The following is a 22,541-nucleotide window of genomic DNA, read 5'->3' as shown; positions in this document are numbered from 1 at the left end:
GACGTTTCATTTTGGTTGCTTCTTAATTGTGTTATATCTTCTTTACCCTTGTCTTTGCTAACCTCTACTCTAACTTCCAGAGCAAACAACGTATGACAAAGGAAAAATAAACTCCTAGCCAGTTAGCTTGGCTGTTTTTTGCCTTCTTTGCCTTTTTATTGGTCACTCGGCTGATTTGCTGCATAACGTAAATAAAACTTACATTACCTCATCCGCAAACATGATTTGTGCCTGAGTCATGTCTGGTAGATTTTAAACAGCAATCATAGTTGAGACCACAACTCCCATGACCTCACGTTGCTTAACGATGTCATCAAACACGTTTTTTTGTTGTTTTGATTGAGACCCCTAGTGGCTGAAGTTACACGTTGCAGTCTACATTTAAATGTTTCATAATGAATTATATTTTTCCAATTCTGTGCCATTTCAAAAACAGAAGAACATTTTTAACCAGATTTTTCACATGGACCAGCAGTCCATAATAAATTATGATGCAATATCACAGCAAATGAAAAGGATAGATAGTGATTAAAAATGCATGAGCACTGTAAGCTATTTTCTCTACTGGCTACAGTGATTTATTTATATTTTATATTATTTTATAGTGTGCGTGAGGTTGTGTTTTGACCCATGTGCGGTGTATAAAAATGTGGCGCAGTGAGTTTATTATTATAAAGTGCATTATTATATACACAGCATGCGCCATCATTCTGTTGTGACACACACACACACACACACACACACACACACACACACACACACACACACACACACACACACACACACACACACACCTAGAGGGAGAGAGAGGACATGAGGGGGGAGAGCTGGGAGGAGGAGGGCTGTGCGCAACGTCGGTGCCAATAGGCGCAGCGCTCTCTAATTAAACCCCTACCACGTAATCCCAGCGTCACCATCCCCCCATTTAAATCCACTCCATCAGATCACACTCCTTAAAACCCACTGTCCTCCGCAGCTGTCCCGTCCCGGCCCCTGGAGGAAGAGAAGCAGCAGCAGCAGCAGCCAGAACCAGGTCCGCACCGCGGCACCATCACTGCTGCCTCTCGCCTGAACAGTAACATGGTTTGCAGGGTTCGGCTGCTCTAGCCAAGGGCCACTTCAGTCAGTCACTCAGCCGGCGTGTGTGTGTTTGTGTGTGTGTAGATGTGTGTGAGAGTGCAGTGAAGGAGCACACACAGCAGCAAACCAGACGGAGACATCCAGCAGCGTTACTCTCCCCGAGCTCCAGGAGGAGACGCGTCCAGAGCAAGCCCCGCATCCCTTCATCTCTCCCCCGGCTGTCCTGCACACCAGCGCCGCTGGACCGGAGCAGGGCTACTACCCCTCCATCACCTCCAGCTGTGCACCGACACTACATCGGCTCCATCGGGTAAGGAAGGGGGGGGGGGGGTCAACATCCATGTACTCCTTAGATGTTCAGCCTCAGTAAAGTATTGCTTTATCTGTGGTGACGATTTCAGGCTTGTGGAAGTGCGACGCGATCGGGTTTGTTTACGCGCAGAAACGGTGCGGTATCCCGCTGTGTGGTGACAATACACCGCCGCGCAGCCTTAATGCATGACCGGGAACATGCGAGCTGGAAATGTGCCTTGTGTCTTGATGTGTTTAAGATCTCAAGAGTGAGCGTTTTATCCGAACAACTCAGAGAAATCCAAAGCAGAAAGAAGCTGTTTTAGCGCAGCCAATGGGATGGCAGCGTGCACTACAGGCCTGCCATTTTTTTTATGAATGATCCCTACGCGGGACGAGAAGGGATGGAGAGATGGTGGAGTCAGTGCATCCAGGTCTCCTCCTCAGTGTTTCAGCCATGAGGGGCATTCAGCTCCCACCTGGCAGGAGGAGGGAGGGAGGAAGAAAAAGATGGAGATTACATCCTTATTTCTTACCTTGCATGGATCCTTCCCTCGGCTATAAGAAGCATGATGAAGCTGCTGAATACTTTAGTCAAGAACTTTCTGTCATATTGTGATATGTAGACTGAGAACCTATTGAATTGTGTGTGTTTTTTTTAAAAATGTTTTGCAGTTTAATGACCCATAATGTTAAAATCTTTTCTCTGTTAGTGAGTAATCGGTTGATTACAGCCTTCCTAACCAGTTTACAATACATCTTGTGGTCTGCACAGTTGGCCCACGCCCTCTTACAGCTGCTATCTTCTCCGCATCCCATGGATCATGTGAAACCAGTGATTTCTCATTTCATTCCACTTAGATAGAGCTGAGCCTCTCTAGTCGATTGACAGTAGTGATAGGGACGGCATAAATAAACCAAGAAGCAGGGGCCCTGAAGGGTCTACAACATGTCATCTTTAATTATCACTATATGTGTGTGTTTGAGGCCTCTGCTCTTCTTTTTCCTGTATGAGATAACAAGCAATGTGCGCGCTAATGCCTGATTCAGGCCCCCGCTGTACCATGTGCTGCTGAATCAAAACATTTGCCTCCACGTCTTCTTTTCGAAATGCCAACCAGCTGTTGCGCTCCTTAGTATAATCGGGTATAATCCTTTCAGATTTCACTGGTTTCTGTCAGGCATGGCATTTGGCACCAAGAAAAAGTGAAATTTGCACACCAAGTCACCTGTTGTCCGCTGGAGAATATTGAAAGGAACCACATGAGCGGCAGTTCTAGGGTCGGAGGGCTCCACGACCATTCTGCAGTTGTCATTTATGCCGGTTAATGATAAGAAGAGCGACGAGCCAATGAGGTGGCCAATTGGGTCTGACCTCAGGTTAATGGAAATGCGGTGCACGCTGGAGATTGCATTGGGAGATTGTTTCCCAAGGAAACCTCCAGCCTCCAAAACCTGCTCAACACGCAGAAATGCGGCTGATGTTTTGGTGTTTAGCCTGCATGTGCTAATGCTAGTGTAGTGGTTACATAAGACGATAAATGTGTGCTGAAGCACTACTCTCTCAGTCAGTCAGGCTCATAAACACAGTCGCCTGCACCACAGATACACTCAGCAGTCATAACTTGTATCCACATCAGCAGAGCTTTTAACCCTGTGGCGTTAAGCACCTTGCAAACGGTGTCTTAGTTGAGGTGTGTGTCAGTGTGGCAAGTGATTTGCGGTGCAGGAAGAGAAAGAGAGCGGGAAGTGTTTTCGTGATCATCTCGTCACCTCTTCAACGGCCTATTCATGCTTTTCTCCTCTATGTGCAATATCCCTCTGTTCTATACCACAGGCCCTCATGGGAATGATCCAGTGTTGCTCATATATGACCTTTCTCTCATATGACGCGACTACAAATCCTTGACAAGATGCCCCGACCGTCAGTACAGCATGTATAGAATACATAAGTACAAAGCCCGAAAGTCACTATGAATTATGGTGTCTGTCTTTGCCATGTGAATGTAGGTCAGTGGTGGATCATGGGATACACACACTGCAGCTGTTCCTTTCTTCCAGAGAAACAAGTGAAATCTTACATTAGTTCTGATGCCTGGAAACCTTGGTGCAGAAACTTGGTCCAGCGGATGTTCCGGCAGCTTGATGGATGTGGGAGGCCAGGGGTTTTCTCTTGGATGACTCCAATCGTTTTATGGAGAAAAGAGCCTCGAAAGAGGAAAAGATGCTCAGTGTAAAACGTCTCTGTGGTCTGGTGGTATAACGCAGTGATGGGGAGCAAATGGTGCTGTTTATGTTTTACAAGAGTTATGTTTTGTCTTCAGCACTCTGTTCTTAATGGAAAATACTAAGTGGCTCATTTTCCCATTAACTGTTATCGTGATGATTGTGAAGATAATGATTGCTATTAGCTATTGATTTACTCAATAGGAGAGACTCTCCTCACCAAAAAAAGACGGCATCGGTTGCATGTTCAAATGCTTACAAATAACGTAACAATAGTAACAAACAATTGTCTTTTTTTTTTACAGAATACCTTCTATATTTGTACTGAATCTGAGTTATGAACATACTGTAAAACTGTTGCTATACTGTCTGACATTGATGATGACAATGTGGGTCACATCCCGTCTACTCTGTTTCCCTATAAAGCTTCTGAAAGCAGTTCTTTGTGCACTTCATGGTAAGATAAGCAACAATTTAAGTCAAAGATAAACAACAAAGAGAGAAAAGAGTTTGTCACTTACACAGTAACGCTTGTCACGTTACTGTGTATATTAAGATTGTATGGGTGGTTTGCTGCCAAAAAAACTTAAATACATGCTGATTCAAACATTCATAAGCACATATTAGGACACAGACTTGTGACATCACATTGCTCCTACTTCGATGCAACAACAAAAACAGAAATACAAACATTTATCAACTGAAACCAAAACTGTTCAAGGTTTGAACAAATGTTTTGTGCTTATGCACTACTAAATAATAGTAATATGACTCATTTGAATGGCTTTTGACTGTGATCGAAATAACCTTAACCAAGTTGCCCAAACTTACATTTGATATAGTGTAGGTGCCAGAGGAAAAGTCCTACTTTCCACATAACAAATTTGTTATTCTGGTATGTGGATATTTTGCAGTTCAACCAGATCAGGATATGAACCTGTCTTCCTGGTATAAAGTAATGTACTGTATTTGCAAAATGCCCTAATTTCACTGGTGTATGAATGTATTCATATTATATTTGGGCAGTTTGAAATTAAGATGCATTAAAGGGATACTCAACACAAAGTTTGGGAGAGAAGGAACATTTTAAAACAGAATTGTTGCCTGCAGAAGCAAAGATAATCCAACTCTTAGTGCCCAGCATGGAGCATGCTCCAAAAAACTGGTTCCTACAATTCCCATAATGCAATTCTAAAGCATCTTCCATAAAACTCATCTAAATGACCACATCTATCAGACCCCACACCTTCAGTTTGTAACCCTGGTTTGCTTTAAATGACCATTGCATGCTAATCACAAAACCAGTAAGGATGACAATAGACTCAAAGAGCTAGAATACTTTGAAGAGTGATGTTTTATGGTTAGCCTTCTCTCTATGAGGCCATGCTTTCACATAGGGGAGTGGGATGGGAGGGATGTGGCCTGCAGGGGTTGACACGAGGTCTGTGTTTCCCATGAACGCTGTCCGCCCTATAATCTGCCCTGATCCTAGTGGGGAGGGGTGTCTCCTGCCCACATGCAGTCTGATAATGCTGGTGATAAGGCTGAGAGAGCAGCTGCTCTGCTGGAGGCGGACGGCAGAAATGCAAAGCACAGCGCGAGAAAGCTAACATCTCTTACTGATCAATCTGACCTGATGCTTGACGTAGGAAAAAGCTCTGTCAGTGATGACGTTGAGGTTGATCCTTTACACACAAATTAACATGAGAACAGTGGTTGGTATAAATGGACTGAGGATGCCTGCTTTTTAAATGAGTATGAATCAGACGTGAAGCTTAAGCAACATGATTGTTTAAACCTCGGGTTGTAGGGAGATCGAGCTGCTTTGTCTCCAGGGAATTCAATCAAAAGGCCCTGGTCTCAAATAATTTGACAGAACTGGTGTGTGTTTCCTACAGTTGTCTTCTAATAAAAACATTAAAACAAATCAAGTGGGTTAAACCAAGAGAAAAAAAGGATAAAAGAAATCACATGAATATACAGTAAGTAACAAAGCAACATATGAATGGAGTTTTTCCTTAATAAATGACAGTAATTGTGCTGGTTCACCTCCTGTCCTCTCCTATACTTTCCTCTCCCCTAGCCATTAGAAGGCTTAAAGGGCAGCCAATTACTCCCAGAGCTTGGCATGTGGTTGCGCTAATGAAGTCAGGGGGGGAAAAGCGTGTGCGGTGTATGTGTGAGTGTGTTTTTAAGTATAAAATGGCCAACAGCTCTCAACTGATAAGGCGTGGTGGAGAACACATACTCGCTGCACACTTTGCCAATACTTCTGTTTAGATCATATCTCAAAGAAGCCTCTTCCTCTTTTCCTCTATCTGTCTTCCTCTGGCGACCAGTGGTGTCCTGTCAAGACAAGCGAGGTCAGCAGTGCTCGACTAGTTAAAGCTAAAAAAATAGACACCCATTAGAACAATACCGAAGTGTCCCATGAAGGATCTTGATGTTTTTGTCAATCTTGTAATTTAGCACCTGACAGGCAGTGTGTATTTGTGTTTTAATACCACCCAAGGTCGGTGTTTTCCCTAATTTCAGGCAACTGTAGTGTTGTCTTGACCGCTCCCGAAGCCCTTGGTTCGGGTAGAGAGAAAAATCCAGAAAAAACGTACAGATAGCAGCTTCTATAAGTGGCCAGCTAATGCCACAAGTGTGTTTGTCAAACTGTCCTCAACTCAGCTTCCAATATTCAGAAATCAGTTGTGATATTGCATGTATTATGATGAAACATATGCACACTGATGTGTTTGGAAGGTGCACATACATAATGACAAACATAATGTATTTTCTTCCTAAGCCTTCAGAGTTTGGTGAGCAGGTCAATAAAGAGACTATTCCACTATTCTCTGATTGTTCTGCATCTCTCCTCCTCAATCGTCACATGTCCTCCTGTCGCTCCTCAAGTAGCCTTTCATCTTCTTCCGGCACATGTTTTAGTTCATCTTGTTTCTCCCAGTCCATAATGGACCGGGGTGGCTCTGGCTGAGAAACACGGGAGTAGTTTAATGAGTCCCTTTACTCTAACAAGCTGTAGACTCGACATAACCAAAATATTTTCTGTTCTTGTGGCTCTCCCTGGACCCTGGGCTATTCAAGCATCTCGATTTAGATATCTCGCTCACCCCTCAGCAGAATGGAAGGAATTTAATGGAAGAATAACCACCAGCTGTGTCTCCACATCAGCCACATGAATATACACAGAGTGGTGGATATTGTGCCTGTATTTTATATGAAAATGGAGCTGTGTTGTTACAGTGAGCGAAGTGGGTTGAAATCTTCCGGGTGAAAAATTATAACCTGTTCCTTTCCGTGACAGCATCAATTAGGCTCAGCGATTCCACCCTCCGCCCCCCGCCACCCTCTTGCAGGCCTCTCTGGGCAATAACAGCAGGCCAATCAGAAATAGAAAAATCGATCTGGCGCCGGCTGGCTTGGGTGCATTTACAAGCAGCTGTAATGACTGCAGACTCATTTCTCCGATTGCTGGTGCAATCACGCAGCAACCTTTTTCTGTGGAGCTCTGAGCAGAGAGAGCAGGGAACAGGGTACAGTATGATACTCATCTGATGTCAGCTGCTAATTTCAAGCACGACTCATTTTGGGAGCAGTACCTCAGTGACAAACTACACGAGGTGCAATGATGAGGTTTCTTCTAAACAAGCAAAGTTTTTCTCAAGGCTCATTTGTGCTCAACTTAAGAGACGTAGAAGGAAACAAATGGAGGCGTCTGTGCGTACTCTGCGTTCATTTTGTTCATATTTGTGTACGTCTTCTGAGAGCTTACAGATATGGACAAAAAAGAGTAAATAGAGCAATACTAACATGAATTATAGGAGGGCAGTGTTGCTAATAGTGAGACAACCATTTTGACGAGAAGCTAAAAGAGTTGATATGAAACTACGTGTATGTTGTTACTTGACTTTGGGGGGGGGGGGGGGGGGGTGTCTGGGGACAAAGCCCTTTTTCAATGAATATTTTTAAAGGCACTCATTATGCCCATTCTCATTATTTTTCGCATTGAGAGGCCTCTTCTTTTTCATTTAACTTTGTAAGGTTTCTTTTTTAGGGCTGCATGCTGCTGGTTATGGGAATAGTGTGAGACATGACTGTGTGTTGCATCACTGTTAGTTGCATTTGTGTTGTTAAGGTTGTTAATTTTTTTTACTGATTATCCAATCAATCCATTTTCTGAGAGTCCAAGTTGGCACCTTCAGATGTCTGTCTGTCTATCGAATGTATTTACTCCCTTTTGCACATTTATGGATAAATTAACATAAAAATTTAAAATAGCTAAGCTCCATAGTGACTACAAATGCTCTCAACTGGATTTGATCAGTTTAGGATCAAGGGAACATATTTCCACTGCATGTCACAATCTACTCTTTCTCACTTCTTCTCTGTGGAGCCGTTTATACTCTGTTAGAACGAAAATGGACGGGAAATGGTTTACCATAGCTAATATGGTAGCATCCTCCATTTTAGACTCAACTGGACTCTGGTCCTTCAAAGGTCAGCACTGTCTAGTCAATTTGCAATTTGGCTTGTAAATCTGAGTTGAGCCAAAATTTGCCAAAGTTGAACTCTGGTCACTGTGATTCAAAGGAAATGCATTGATGTTATTGTCCAGTAAATGCTGTTGTGACCAGGCTGGAGTAAATTACTTTCTCAGATGAATTATATTTTATTCCAGGCTTCATCAGTAAACATTTCAGGGACATTTATTCTATTTACTTGCGACCTTCAAGAATCTGACAACCATTGTCCTATAGTATCCGTAACAAGTAAGCTACTCAGTTGAACAGGGATGGATCTTTATTTTTATTACAATTGTAATTTATTTACCATGCTGTTGTCTTTTATTATTGAAATCAGTTCAGTTTCATTCCAGATGTGGATTGTTTCCATGTTTTCAGGTGTCACAATCTTGCATTCAACACAAGCACCCAAACTCCTTTCCCCCCATGTTTCTTACAGCTTGGGATAAACAGGTTGGCTGTCAGCGGTAAACAGCCCCTATGCTGGATGTACTTTTAGTAAATCATTGAGGAGTAGATATACAGTAGGCTCAAAAGAAAGCAGGGACAGCTACTGCCTTGCGGCGTACCAGGCTATCACTGAGTGATCAGAGTGCCATGCTGCTGTGCAAGCTGTGACTCTCCATGTTGGAGATGTGAGTCGTAAGTGTGTGGTTGTTTACAGACCAACCAGAAAGAAAATCAGATGGAGGAAAAGAGAGGAGTGGAGAAAAGGAAAGAAGACAGAGACAAACAAATCAAGAGAGAATATTCTCTGTTGAGAATACTGTTCAGCTAAGTTTATTAATTTCAATACTGTAGATTTGATCTACTGATATCCTATTTTATGTGTTGCTACACTCATATGGGAATATGCAAAACCCCATCAATTTACAGTGTATCTGTAACCGTATCACAGCTGATGATCAAATATGCAAAACCTCACCAAGAACTTAAAACAGTGTCCCACTGTTTGATTTATCACAACAAATTTGTTTCTAAGATAATTTGTGCCTTTAAAATGTTTTGATGTATTTTACCCTTGAATAAAACAATGGAAAATGTTTAGTGTGTCTTCTCACGGTTACACTGTTACAATGTGGTGTTACTCATTTACACTATTGTACATGTATGTGGTCCATTTGCAAATGATCTGTATATGCTTCACACTGGTCTGATCCTGAACGGCTCATTAATACAGAATGGATTTTTGGATTTTAAATTCTATTTGTTCATATAAGATTGCTGAGAGTTCAAATGGGTTGAACTGACCCAGAAGTAACATGCATAGAGAGATCACAAGGGGCAGACCCCTGAGGAAAAACACATGTCACAAGAACATAATCAGCCCCCAGTTGAAGAAATACAACTCTTAACAGAATGAAATGCTTGTGCGAATGCTGATTGTGCGACATGATCAATGTGAAAGGGAAATTCTGTCCAAGTTGGCTTTTTGCTTTCCTGACAAAAGTCAGGGTGAGCTGATATTTTTAGCTTCTTTCTTTCTCTCTTTCTTTTTGTTACCAGTGTAGGAAATGGAAAGCAAGAAAGCTATCTAAGTCTAGATGGAATGGAATAGTTTTCTCATAACCCTTTACTGAAGCTTGAGAAATAGGTTGTTTCCCAAGCTTTCTTCATGCCTCTGCATATAATACAAAGCATGCCTCTGCCTTATTTGGAAAATGTATGGGACATTTTTTCCATATGCTCTAGTTGCCGATGAAAATTTTTTCAGTTCCGCTGTTAAAATACCTTCACAGAGTCTGACATTTCCCTTCAAAAACAGACTGGATTGAACATTGCAAAGCCTCCTTTTGAGCAATCATCAGCTATGTAAGATCAAATCTTCCTAGGACAGACAGAAGTCGCACGAAATAAGCAAGGCTGCGTAAGAGTTAGATTATGGTTGTGAGAACACAAAGTAGAGAGTAAATCCCCTTTATGTAAGTATATTAGATAGCAATGTCCTTTGCCTTATATTAAAGTGATGACTTTTAGGCAAGAGCTCCCAGGCCTCCTCCCCACTCTCCCTGTTTTTTAGCCACACACGCTGCTTCTTTGGAGGGTTACACATCAGAGCCCCAAAGGGATTTGTAGATCTTCTCAGGACAACTTTTGGATTATGTAAATATAACAGGATTTAATGTACAGAGCGCAAAAGAGCAGCACAAGATATGCACAGATTCAAAAATCCTCTGGTGCGTGGAGATGTAGCCATATGGCGAACACACACCCACAGTTCACCTACACATATGTGATCCATAAACATGAATGCTGCCAAAATGTAGTTATTTTTATAAATTCATTCAATACATTTTTCTTATATGAGTCACATTTACGAAGGATGTGCGATCAGTGTGTGTTGGATGTGGGGTGGGACATTAGCCAATAAAGAGTAAACGGGGGATGGGAAGGAAGGAGGGTTGGATTGACAGCTGCCTGTGCCACCTTTTTCACTGTGGGTGATTAGACAATGTCATAGGATGCCTGGTGGAGATATGTGATGGGTGGAAAGAGGAGTGCACAAGATACAGAGAAATGAGGGTGTCGGAAAATGAAGTGGAAAGATAGAGAGAGAAAGAGAAAAAGTGAGAGCCATGAGGGTCGTAACCGTGTCATCAGTGTGTGTGCCAGCATGCAGCTGGAAAAGACTGATGCTCCTGACTCTCCCATCTGCCTTTAACACCCCACCTCTCATCAGACCCACTCCATCAGTGCTCTCTCTGTTTTTCTCATATAGCCTCACTCTCCTGCCCTCCCTACCATTCTTTTCATTTCTCACCTGGATCCTCGTCCTTGCTGACACTCTCCTGGGTCCTGCTCGCTTTTAAAAAACTGATAGTTGTCCTGCGTCAGTTCATTAAATCCAGCTTTGGCAAAGTCCCTGCAAGTATTAACAGTCACTGTAAAATACTGCAAATCCACTTATGCTGGCTACATTTTTGGGTACAATGTGATGGATAGGATGACAACTGATGAGATATGATTTGGTCCATGTGATGAAATATAAGACCTACATCACCTGTGTGTCTCTTCCACCTCTTGACGCACTTGTTTGATTCAGATTCAGACAACTTTATTGATCCCAAGGAGGGCGATTCATTTGCAGCTTACCCCGTTCACTATCACACAAACTACATCCAATATGATACGTTTCAAAAAGCACAGGTTAACAAACAAATAATGGTCAGTGAACGACATCAAGATACATGTATCTTCTTCACCTAATTTCCCAGAGGGAACATAAATCTCTTTGCTTGACTCCAATGATCTTGGAGTAGATTCTATACAGGCTATATGACACTAGCTTCATGTTCAGAGTATGACTATAGTGTCTTTCTTTAGTTTTTGATAGATTGAGGTCAAGGTAACCATCATCACACCATTTAACAAACTCAGGACCGTGTTCAGATTGAATCCTGAAGTAGAGATTAGAGGACAGTGTCATCAGAAAACGTACAACCTGCTCTCATGAGAAGTCCTGCAGCTGTCAGTGTACATGATGAATAAAAGGGCTGACAACACACAACCCTGAGGTGAACCTGTGTTTGACATGTTTGACATCTGTCCATTCAAGAAAAAGCTGCTGGACCCTCTCAGAGAGACAGTTTAAAATCAGCATGAGAAGCTGGTCAGGGATCAATCAGCATGAGAAGCTGGTCAGGGAGATTGAAATGAGAGGCAAGTCTCTCAATCGGGATGTGAAGCTGCATCTGGTTAAAAGCAAAAGAATAGTCAAATAAAAGTCTTGCATGAGACACAATTATATATTTTTTTAAACTTCTCAAATGTTCTGAACTAATTTAATTCTTGGAAATTGTTTTGATTTGTGAATGGGCATGATGCCGTCTTTCAGATTATAGGTATCTACACATCTGGAAGAGTCTGGTGAAGACTCCGCTGAGCTGGTCCACAGAGTAGTGCAAGGTACGCCCACAGATGGCATCAGGACCAGCAGCCTTCCTTACCATGCTCTCTTAAATAAAGCTGTGACATGATAATTCTCAGTAACTACCTAGTTCAGATTAGTTATTATAAAAGTATAGTAAATGATATGCACATCAAATATCAAATTTTGACTCTGTGTGAGGTGCCACAGTTCACCAAACTGGAGTAATGCCCATGTAGCTCTCTGCCTTCATATTAGAAGAATCCTTGACCTGAAAAAGCAAATAATTGCCCTGAGCAACAAAAGACGAAAGTAGATGCTGGGAGAATAATTACCATCTCCATCTTAAAGGGTGTGTGTCCGTATATTGTGTTTTTGTGACTGCGTGCAGATAAGTGCGTGTGAGTCATGCACGTGGCTGTGAGTGTGTCTTTCTGTCTCTCGCTGTGCCGCTGCAGTGTGCTGCTCTGGGACGTGAGCTAAAATACACTTCCGTGCCTCGAAAGCCCTTCACCCTGGAGGCCGCTCTCAGTAAGGGATGTCCCTTTTTTTAGAGCCCTCTGAGAGATCAAAATAAAGGCCCTGTAACCCTTTAAGCGCTCAGTGCATGTGGGACAATTCACGTACCGGGCAACGTGATACTGTCGGCAGGTTGAAAGAGGAGAGGTTTGATTCAGTGTCCTGTTTAACTTGTATTGAGCTATGACTAAATCCAATTGCAAGCTTTTCCAACTGTCTGCTCACATTTAAAGAATAAGATTTCTCTTCCAGTGTATATCGGTTTGTGCTTCCATCAACCTTCTGAACGATAGCTTTGTAGTTGATGGGTATGAAGCTAGAGTGCCAATATATCCGTCGCCCTCAACCTCCATTATTCCTCCTGTCTTGTCCAAGCAGTCAGGCAGCTAAACCAGAACACAGCAGCTGCACTCATGACTCCCAGCACAACACGATGCATGTCAACCCATTTTGGGGTACGTTAGTAACAAGGAGAGAGGCCAGAGGGCCTGGTTCTGGCAGTCCTGCTGCCATTTTGCTGTTGCAAAACCAGGACAGAAAGAACCAGAGCAACTATACCAGGGGAGCACAGACGAGCCCACAGCATTTAGCACAGATCAAGGGCTGCTGAGAAACGACAAACTGACATTGGAGATGGTTTGAGCGAGAAGGCAGATGGCTGAAGGAGGGAGGAAAAGAAAAAGGAGAGGCTAAATGAGAGTAGGGAAGACGGGTGTTGTATGTCAGCAGATCGATTGCAGCTAAGGATAGAACTATATCAGGATTCTCCTTCACCTCAGCGACAGAAATAACTGCAATTGTGAACCCTGTGGGGATCTGTGGACATAATAGATTTGTTTAGGGGTCAAATTCACAATGACAGACACAATATCAATAATATCTTCAATGTGAATCTTGGAATTTTCTCGGAATAGACTAAACACATTGACTTTCATGTGAAACCACCATAGAGGTGAAATGGGTATTTGTAAGACCTGTAGCTTGCTTTTAAAGAGTTAGTGTTTTTGTGTAAACTTAAAACAACACCCTGTATAGTTTTTGAATGGGTGCTAATTAATTCAGAAATCAGAGCCTGAGTGTTTCAAAAGTTTTCATGGGAATGAAACAAAGTCGATCAATCGTTAATTTTTTTATCGTGAACTGCAATTTTTGGCATTGCCAATTTCCAGCGCAGCCCTGCCCAGTTCAGACACAAACAAATCCCATCACTGATGAGATTTGATAAGCAGTATTTTACTTGACTGGTAAAAAGTTTACTAGAGGTCAGCAACATCCACAGTCGGTTGTAGATAGGTGGTTCCTGAGCTGTCAATAATCCTTAGTTCATCCTGAGGATTACCTTGATAGCTCTACTGTGGCTGCTATTCTGTATGTTAGCATGGATTGAAGGTTCTTTTTTGCAGATTTTTTTCATGCTGAAAAACAATGCATCCAGGTTTTATCTCTTCAGTGGCAAAGGCAAACATTATAAAAGGTTTAAGCAGTTGTTCGTCTTGTTTTGGGCCTTACAGCTTTCTATGCTGGCGGTAGCTATTAAATCTGGAAATGCAAAGACTTTAACACTAGTCAAGGTATTAATTGAGTGTTGGATCCATTAAAGCTTCCTGACAATGTGTCAGATTATCTTAGAAAAAACAGCAGCGCAGACGTCTTAAATGGCATCTAAAAATATCAACGTGCTGTTGACGATGTGGAACCTGGCTCATGAAATATGACTAGCTCAGCTGCTGAGGTCAAGTTGCCTCAGAGAGGAAGACGAGCTAACTTGTGGCTGTGTCTCTCCCCGTGGGAGCCAGGCTGCTGCTGATATAATAGGCTGTCCGGGTGGAGAGCCACGATTCGGCCTGTCAGCAGCTGAGCCTCCTGTCTTCAGTTCACTCTGTGCAGCAGACACTATGGATTTTCATATATTATTATGCTCATGCCCTGTACACGAATTACATACTCGCTAAAGGTCATAGTGCTTCACGGAGATGATACTATGATGAAATCAGACAGAATGAGGGAGAGAAGAAGTGGTATTAATAACCCATCAGCGTTCCTTTTTTCTGTTGAATCTTTTTCTTACTGGCTCTCATCTTTTTTTCTCTTTCTTCTGTCAGTCCTCCAACTTTACTAAATCCAACTTAACCAACAAATGCTTTCCACCCTCTCTTTGTATCGCATATGGCAAATCAGCAAACGTTACAGCTCGCCTCTCTTTGATGCACCAACTGTGCAGACACTCGGCTCGTCGTCTCCTCGAACCTGGCCCTTCCCACACAAACACATTGTGCGCCACAGTCGCAGTGCTAGCTGCAGCACCCTCCTCCGCCGTGACCGCAAAGACAGATGCAGCGCTGACCTGAGCCGTATGTCTACTGAACATAAGCGTTTCTCAAAGCAACAGCTCCGAGTGTGTAGCACTTAAGCATTTGCTTGATTTTCTGCCTGCACTGAACGTGTTTACAGTTACTTATAAAAGATGCAGCCATCAACCGAAATCAAAAACACTATACGACTTTAATAGCAGCCCACACCGCTCACCTTGCTCTTTATTCATTTGCATTCATTATATTGCTTGTGTAAACACAGGGAGATGCCTTTGCAGGATAGCACTAGTTTGTGTCTAGTGTAAAGGGGTTTTAGAATTGTGTAGTTAAGCAAAGTCTTGGATGCATTTTGCTTATGACTTTGACAAATGATATTCATAAACAAGTTCATGTTGTTCATTTGTTATTATTACATTTAAATGTCCAGTATAAGTTTATATGCAACAATGTCTCATACATGTAAGCAGCGAGAACAGTGTAGCAATGCTTAATAACTGTGTGCTGGCTACACATAAAGCATGGGCTACCCTGTGTAAATATTTCATAAGGAAATACTGTGAGGAGGATGTCCACTTGTCCCTCTTCACAAAAAATATTATGAAAATATTTATAGAAATGTTCTCTTTCCTAGCTTGCTTATATTTCTACCCTGTAACGGAAAGTTCAAAATAATGTATATGTGTGTCTTCTCTTATGCCGACATATTCACGAGCATGTGAATGTTTGATTTTCTTTTTCCGTCCTGTTAGAAATTAAACTGCCAAAGCAGAGGTTTTGGTGGAGGACATCATTAAAACAAGAAAGTTGTGATTGGAAAGTGGTGATACAGTGCTTCTAAAGACGTGATCCGAGTCTTAAGATGTCTCTATGCCTCCATTTGGGCAAAACTGCCAAGAAAGCTATTATCACAAATTACTTACTTACCTTTTTTCTCACGTAGGTGTATGTAGAAATATATTTATCTGCAATACTTAAAGGACCTGAAACAGTCCAAAATGTTCCTGCTTGGGACCTGAGTAAAGGAGACTTGGTGGTGTTCAAGCTGCTCGATGTTTACAGTCAAATAATCAAGATTGTTAATGCTGGATGGAGGGCATTATTTCTTGTGTGTGTGACCCAGACGGAAAGAGCATTGCCCTCCAATGGACATATTACAAATGAGGTCAGCCTCTTTGCAGATGGAGGTCTAAGTTCATAAAAAATGCCTGCTGCTGTTGCTCTGCAGAGTGAGAAAGAAGTGTGTGTCATAGCTTTATTAGAAATCCATCCATTTGTATATATAGTGTTGCATTCATCATTCTGTTCATAATTTATGCAACATTTAACAGCCTCTTCAAATGAATTATTGGAAATGCAGCCAGCAGGTGGTCTAGGTTGAATCTCATCCAGTCATGTCTGAATTTGTTCAGCTTAATGTCTGTCTGGTGGGTGGAGGTGTTAAAAACAATTAGCCAACATTAAGGCTCGCTAAACCAAACTTCAGATCCGATTTTTCATTCGGGCAGTAGTAGTAGGCTGCTAAGGTCCAGGACTAGAGATAATGCCTCCTGACACAGACTTGGACTCGGACCGGAGCACTGAAACTTGGACTCACTCGTTTTTGTTCGATTTTTGAGGACTTGATTCTTCACCTGAGTCAGCATTATTCGAGTCGAGCATTATTGACTCAACATTTAATTTCTCATATTGTTTATTATAGATATTTCCAGCAAATCTGCATTATACTTTTGTATTATGTAGTGATCTCCCTAACATTTTTCTTGTGATGACACACTGGTCACTTATTTTAATAAATGGAAAAAATCATGAGGGTCAGATAGGATAACTCTTGTGTTTGGTCCCAAGATAAGTAAACTGAATATGTTTGGATTTTAGATGGCAGATCAGTTTGGATTCTTTTGTTTGGAGACTGTGGTGGGTATTTTTCTGTTGTATTTCAGATTCATTGATCATTAAAATTAAGATTTTCCACCCTAATGTTCTGTAACTTGTGGAGTAAAATAGTTCAGTGCTAAAAAGTAGGGGTCTAATATTCAGTGGGTTCTTGAGAGGAGAATGCATATTCAGGGTGAACAGGAAAGAGTAAATGCTTTTGCAGGTCGTTGAATTTGAGAAGATTAATCTGTGGAGTGGAGTTTTTTCCATTACTAGTTATTTCACCATGGTCCCATCAGGACAGATTTGCCCCAACTCTTCCTTCTATCTTTCGTTTTTTCAGTCTGTCTCTCATTCTTAATTTCTGAAGTGAATACCACATAAGCCTTTTAAGCCTTTGCCTTGTGCACTTATGTGACCTTAAGTGTTTATTCACATCACATCATCCTCTTTCTCTCTCTCTCTTTCAGTCTGTCTTACATCATCAGTGGCTCAGTGTATTTTACACATTAGTCATTTTAAATTAAAAGTAGGAAGATTTTAGACCACACAGTGCTATTAGGTTTGTGTGCACTTGTTTGAATAGGCGTGCATGTGTGCTCTTCTCTTTGACAAAGAGTTATTATCAGAATATGGACATGCTCTGAAAACTCCCTGAGTGCTGCAGGAGAGAGAGGGAGCTCTACACCGAGGACCAGACCTCATTCTTATTTTTAACCACTCCATTAATGTATTTTCCTTCAATAACTCCCTGTATCTCCATCAACCCTTCCACACTTTTCCGTGCTCGACCTCGTGAATAGTCACTGGCTTTTACTATCTTGTCAGATCGCTCGCCTTGCCTCACAGCATGAGGGTTCTGTTGGCATGCTCTCCCCTGGTCTGTTTGGGTTTTCACCATGTACCCCGACTTCCTCCCACGATGCAGATTGGGGTTAGGTTAACTGGAGACCCTAAGGTGTGAATGTGAGTGTGACTGTTGCGTGTATGTTGGCCCAGTGATAAGCTGGTGACCTGTCCTGGGTGTACCCCACCTCTCGTCTAATGTGACCCCCCCAAAGGATCTCCAAGGATAAGTGGTATAGATCCTGGGTGGACGGACGGATGGATGGATAGAGGATTTCACTGTTGACATTTGATTATCCCCATGATTAATTGGTGAACCAAGACTAAATGGCAGATTAATGGATAATGACAATAATTGCTGTTAATTGACATGTGGAGGTGGACATAATTAACATCTATGACATTGAGCCTGAACAGGAGAGAACACCAAGCACAAAAAGGATTTTCAAGCGACTAAAGCGTGGAAGTATTCTGCCTGTCCCTGAATGCACCAACACGGAAACCCTTCAAAATATCAATGCAGCGTAGACCACATTACCGTATGGTACCTTGTCACTAACACAATACAACTCTCTACTCTCATGTGCAGCACTGAAGTAGCTCAGTATCGCAAGTGACAAGAGGAAAAAATAACAACCACAAATCTTCAAAGAGCCAAGTCTGAGAGACTGAGAGCACGACTATTACTGCTCTCTGTGTGTGACAGAGAGAACTGATGGGTCATCAGGATGGAAGCTCCAGCAGAGGAAAAGAGAGCAGCGGTAGATATTATGGAAAATTGTGAGAGGGATAAAGGAAATGTGAAGACCAAGAGGAGGAAAAAAAGCAAGAAAAGAAGTATAGATAAAAGGTATAAGCTGCCTGGTGTCTCAGGTGGCCTCTCAGATTGCTGCGCTTTGAGAAGACGCGACGGGAGACTGAAAACACTTGAGTGATGAAAAAAAAATCAATGGTGCCTGTCAGCTCTGACTGCTTTATTCTAGTGCTGCATACCACTTCAACACCCCCGTCTTCTCTTCTTTCCTGTCCACTCTCTTTCTTCTCTCTCCCTCTCTCCATCCCTCCTCCTCCCTAATGACTGACTTAACTGTTGGCAGGCAAAACTAAGGCGGCATTTTCTCTTCTTATGAGCACATTTAACAGCCCAGAGAAAACGTCTGGCTCACTTAAATGGTAAAACCGGAGTTTGGACTTCTCAAACTCTCTGAGTGTTTCTCCTCCCAGCTCTTTTTCTGTTTCCCTCGCTCCATCTCAATCTGCTTTCCACCACTTTCTTTGCTCTTTCACTTTATTGGCCTGATGTTGTGTATCTACCCCGTTTTATTAAAAAACCTGATATTGGCCAGCCACTGTCATCTACCTCTGTGATGATGGCGGTAGCTCCCTGACCACAGCAAGTCAATATGCTTTTAATACTTTTTAATTCACATGGCCGCTCAGAGAAGTAATATCAACCTGGTGTCAGGGGGATTTACTCAACAGGAAACCTGCTTCAATCCCCATCAAGGAGAAGCTAACACAACTCAAAGAATTAAATCACTTCTAGTGTCCACTGATGTGCTATAAGGGTTTCTTCTTCGGGTTTCTTGGCAATAAAATGGCCTCATAAAAAATCTAATTATAATGTTTGTACAAAATATACTACTACAACTACTGGCAGCTGAAATAACAGAACACATTTTTGTGTGAGACAGAACTGCATTGCATAACACTTGCGGGTACATGCTGAGGTCTGACTGTCTGCATGGACTGTAATAACTTAATGGACGACAGCACAAGGAAGCACGAGGCAAATAGCGCTGCATGCACACAGATCAGGAATGCAGCAACGGAGGAAAAACACCAAGTTGGAGCAATGAGCAAAGTGAAACATTTTGTTCAGAATGAAACGGTGTCCGTACAAATCACAATATGGTTTAGATTACCGATAGGAAACACTGCTTTGACATGGCGAGATAAAGCATTAGCCTTGATGGAGGTATGTGTTCTCTGAGTGCCCTGCTACCTCAGTATGATCTTTTGGTGACCCTTGTTCTGTGAAGCACTTTTTAAATCAAGTTTTAAAGTGCTAATCATCATTTTAGTATTTATTATTAGAGTCATCAAAAACTCTTATTAGGGTGAAAAAAGTGTAAAATTTATCAGAAAATTAATCGCGACCAACGGTCTCTCCACACCTCCGAACCCTGCACAAATCAAACACATACCATTGTCTATTCAACGCAGATATGAACATTATATCAACTTACAATCAAACTCCCAGCTTTATCCTGTGAAGCACTTTGTAACTGTGTTTAGATAAGTGCAATACAAATGCACTTATTATTATTATTATTAAAGAGTACGTTTTATTGCGATTATGAAATGGAAATGTTATTGATATTCAAATTGCAATCCCTTTCACTACTCAAAATGAAGCAATACATTACTGTCCAATACTGACAAAAATAAACTCAGTAGAACTTCAAAACAGGTTTGAAATCTTGTCATTATCAAAGTAAATGCTTTATTGTGGTTAAATGGCTCACGTGTTGATAATACAAAGGAGGTATAAACAGGGCTATAGATACTGAGACAGGTATTCTCCATGGAGGATTCCAGGCCCAAAATACTTTCTATCACCTCAACACCTTGGATCAGATTGTTCTCTCACCTTTGGTCCCTTACTCTCTGTGACTGTCTCTGTTCTGCTTTCTCCTCTTCCTCCTCTGTGCAAGGGTAATCAGCCCAGAGGTTTGTGTCCAGCTTAGTAGCTGGTTGAACAGATGTTCACAAGGACAGTCTGTCAATGTGCATTGATGCACAATGGGGCTGGACAACGATAACTAACAACCACTGGGGTCATTTATACTGGAGGGCTGGATTATTGTCTTATGCCTTAGGATGGAGGGATAAAAGATGAAGGGATAGTTAGAACGGATTGGAAACAGGGTTTGGGTTTTGGGGCTGCAGGGGATTAAAACAACTGGCTGGTGACAACAGAAGCATTTTTACTTTACTGTGCCTCTCAGACCAACAGGGAGGCTCACAGTGAGCTTTCACAGGTCACAGCTGGGTCGAAGAAAGGAAAAATAACAAGGGGGAGGGGAGGGAGAGAGTGGTGACCAGAGTGAAAAGGTCACTGTGTTAGGAAAGGATTTGTTGTGTGGGTGTGGAGACCACTGGCAGCCTTTACTGTCAGGTTACACTGTAACTTTCTGTGATTTGATCCCTAAGGGCTTATTCTAACCTGTAAAGATGATCTAACACCTCCTCCATGTTAATTGTATTTTCCAGTTCACATAGTAACAACACTTAGTAGATATTGTGGTTTTTAATGACATTGTTATTGTTTGTTCTGGTCCGCTCTGTATCACAATCAAGTTAGTTTCTAAACTAGCAGGCCATTTCATGTTGTACCTGTATGATAGGTTTGCAGTGGTAATAGTCAAATCATAGTATGCACATGGAGATGCTCTGGACAGTGCTCACCCTTCTTTCTGTTGTACAAAAATGAAGCTAAAGTATTCCAGATACAGGTTCTGCCATCTCACGGTTTTGATTTGGGCCAGTACCATGGAACTGTGTTTTCAAAGTGTGTCTTTCATGTGTACTTGGACTTTTTAGTTTGTTTCCATCTGCTGACATGGAGGAGGTAGACTGTATGACCTATGTTGAAGCCTAAATGGTGATCAAGATGATTTGGCTTCACTTTTGGGGGACTGTTGTGGTTCAAATCAGCATCAGCAGTTATTTCTTTCATGCTGCATACCGCCCCAGAATGCATCACTCTTAAAATGAGGTAGCATGTATGTAACCTGAGAGGAGAAATTCAGGGAAAAAGAGTGGATCCATCTATCCATACAATACTTATCCTTTGAGGGACGCAGGAGGGGCTGGAGCTAATCCCAGCTGACATTGGGCAAGAGGCGGGGCATACCCTGGACAGGGCGCCACCGTATCATAGGACTGACAAAGACAAACAACTGTTCACACCCACAGTCACATCTCCAGTTAGCCTAAGCTGCATGTTTTTGAACTGAGAAGAGAACATGCAAACTCCACACAGCTGGCTGCCAGGTTGAGTCACAAGGGACAGCCACTGTACATCAGTGCCACCCACCTCCAATTCAAAGTCTCCATCGCTAACGTAAACTATACACGCGTCAGTAGAGCTGTACATACTGTATACATTATTTGTTCGATGAAATACTACTTTTCTTTTCATTCACTTTGCTACGAGTCAGCTAAGGTGAAGGCTCGCTCTGTTATTAATGTCTGTCCGTCATCAGGAAGCATTAGTAGCTCTAATGAAAGCATCTTTATCCCTCCAATTAAATCTCGTCCTCTCGTCCAAGCCTTTTGTCCTTCTCACCCCAACCCAGCAGCCCACAGAGCCACACACACAAGCAGAGGTGCTTACTGTTTGTTATGTGGCTGCGTTCTCCACCTGATAATTGGATAGCGTTGGGAGCTATTATCAATTTGTGCAGGTACAAAAAAAACTGTGTGCATCAGTGCATGTTTGATGTGTGTGTGTTTTCCAATCATCTGAGGCACAGCAGTGCACTTAGTCCATTCTCAGCCTGCTCAGCTAAAGCACACAAATTAACTGCATTGTAGCAAGACCTGTTGATTTCACATATAGCTCTCAGCGCTGTAGACATCCCTCAATTACTGTTGAGCAGTAAATTAATTTGCATCTGTCTTTGTTCTAAGATTGTGTACATGGCTAAAGACTGACCCACTAAGCTGAGGGGGCCTCTAGGGTATTTTGATTGAGAAAAAATAGAGAAGAAAGATGTGTATGGAAAGTGTGTACACTCAAACCAATTATTGTCTAAATGCAGTGTAGTGGGAAGACCAATTTTTGCATGAAAGCAGAAAGACGAAATGTTTTACAAAATACACCAATCAGTCAACCAGACGTCTTCTTTGGACAGAAATATAATAATAGGAAATTACATTTTCTTGTGGTTTTGGAAAAAGAACAGGAGAAGTTTGACTTCTAGT

The 22,541-nt window shown here is 42.1% G+C and overlaps 1 protein-coding gene across 1 annotated transcript in view; it reads left to right on the top strand.

The window, feature by feature from the left end:
* The first annotated feature begins 894 nt into the window (after positions 1–894).
* Positions 895–22,541, top strand: part of LOC109631784 (hippocalcin-like protein 1) — a 34,562-nt gene continuing 12,915 nt past the window's right edge. The window contains exon 1 of the mRNA XM_020090751.2: positions 895–1,390. The gene's annotated coding sequence lies outside the window, so the exon portion shown is untranslated. The remainder of the gene's footprint in view (positions 1,391–22,541) is intronic.

Source organism: Paralichthys olivaceus, chromosome 20 (genome assembly GCF_024713975.1).
Source record: "Paralichthys olivaceus isolate ysfri-2021 chromosome 20, ASM2471397v2, whole genome shotgun sequence".
In the NCBI taxonomy this organism is placed as follows: Eukaryota; Metazoa; Chordata; class Actinopteri; order Pleuronectiformes; family Paralichthyidae; genus Paralichthys; species Paralichthys olivaceus.
This window is presented reverse-complemented; position numbering and strand designations above follow the sequence as displayed.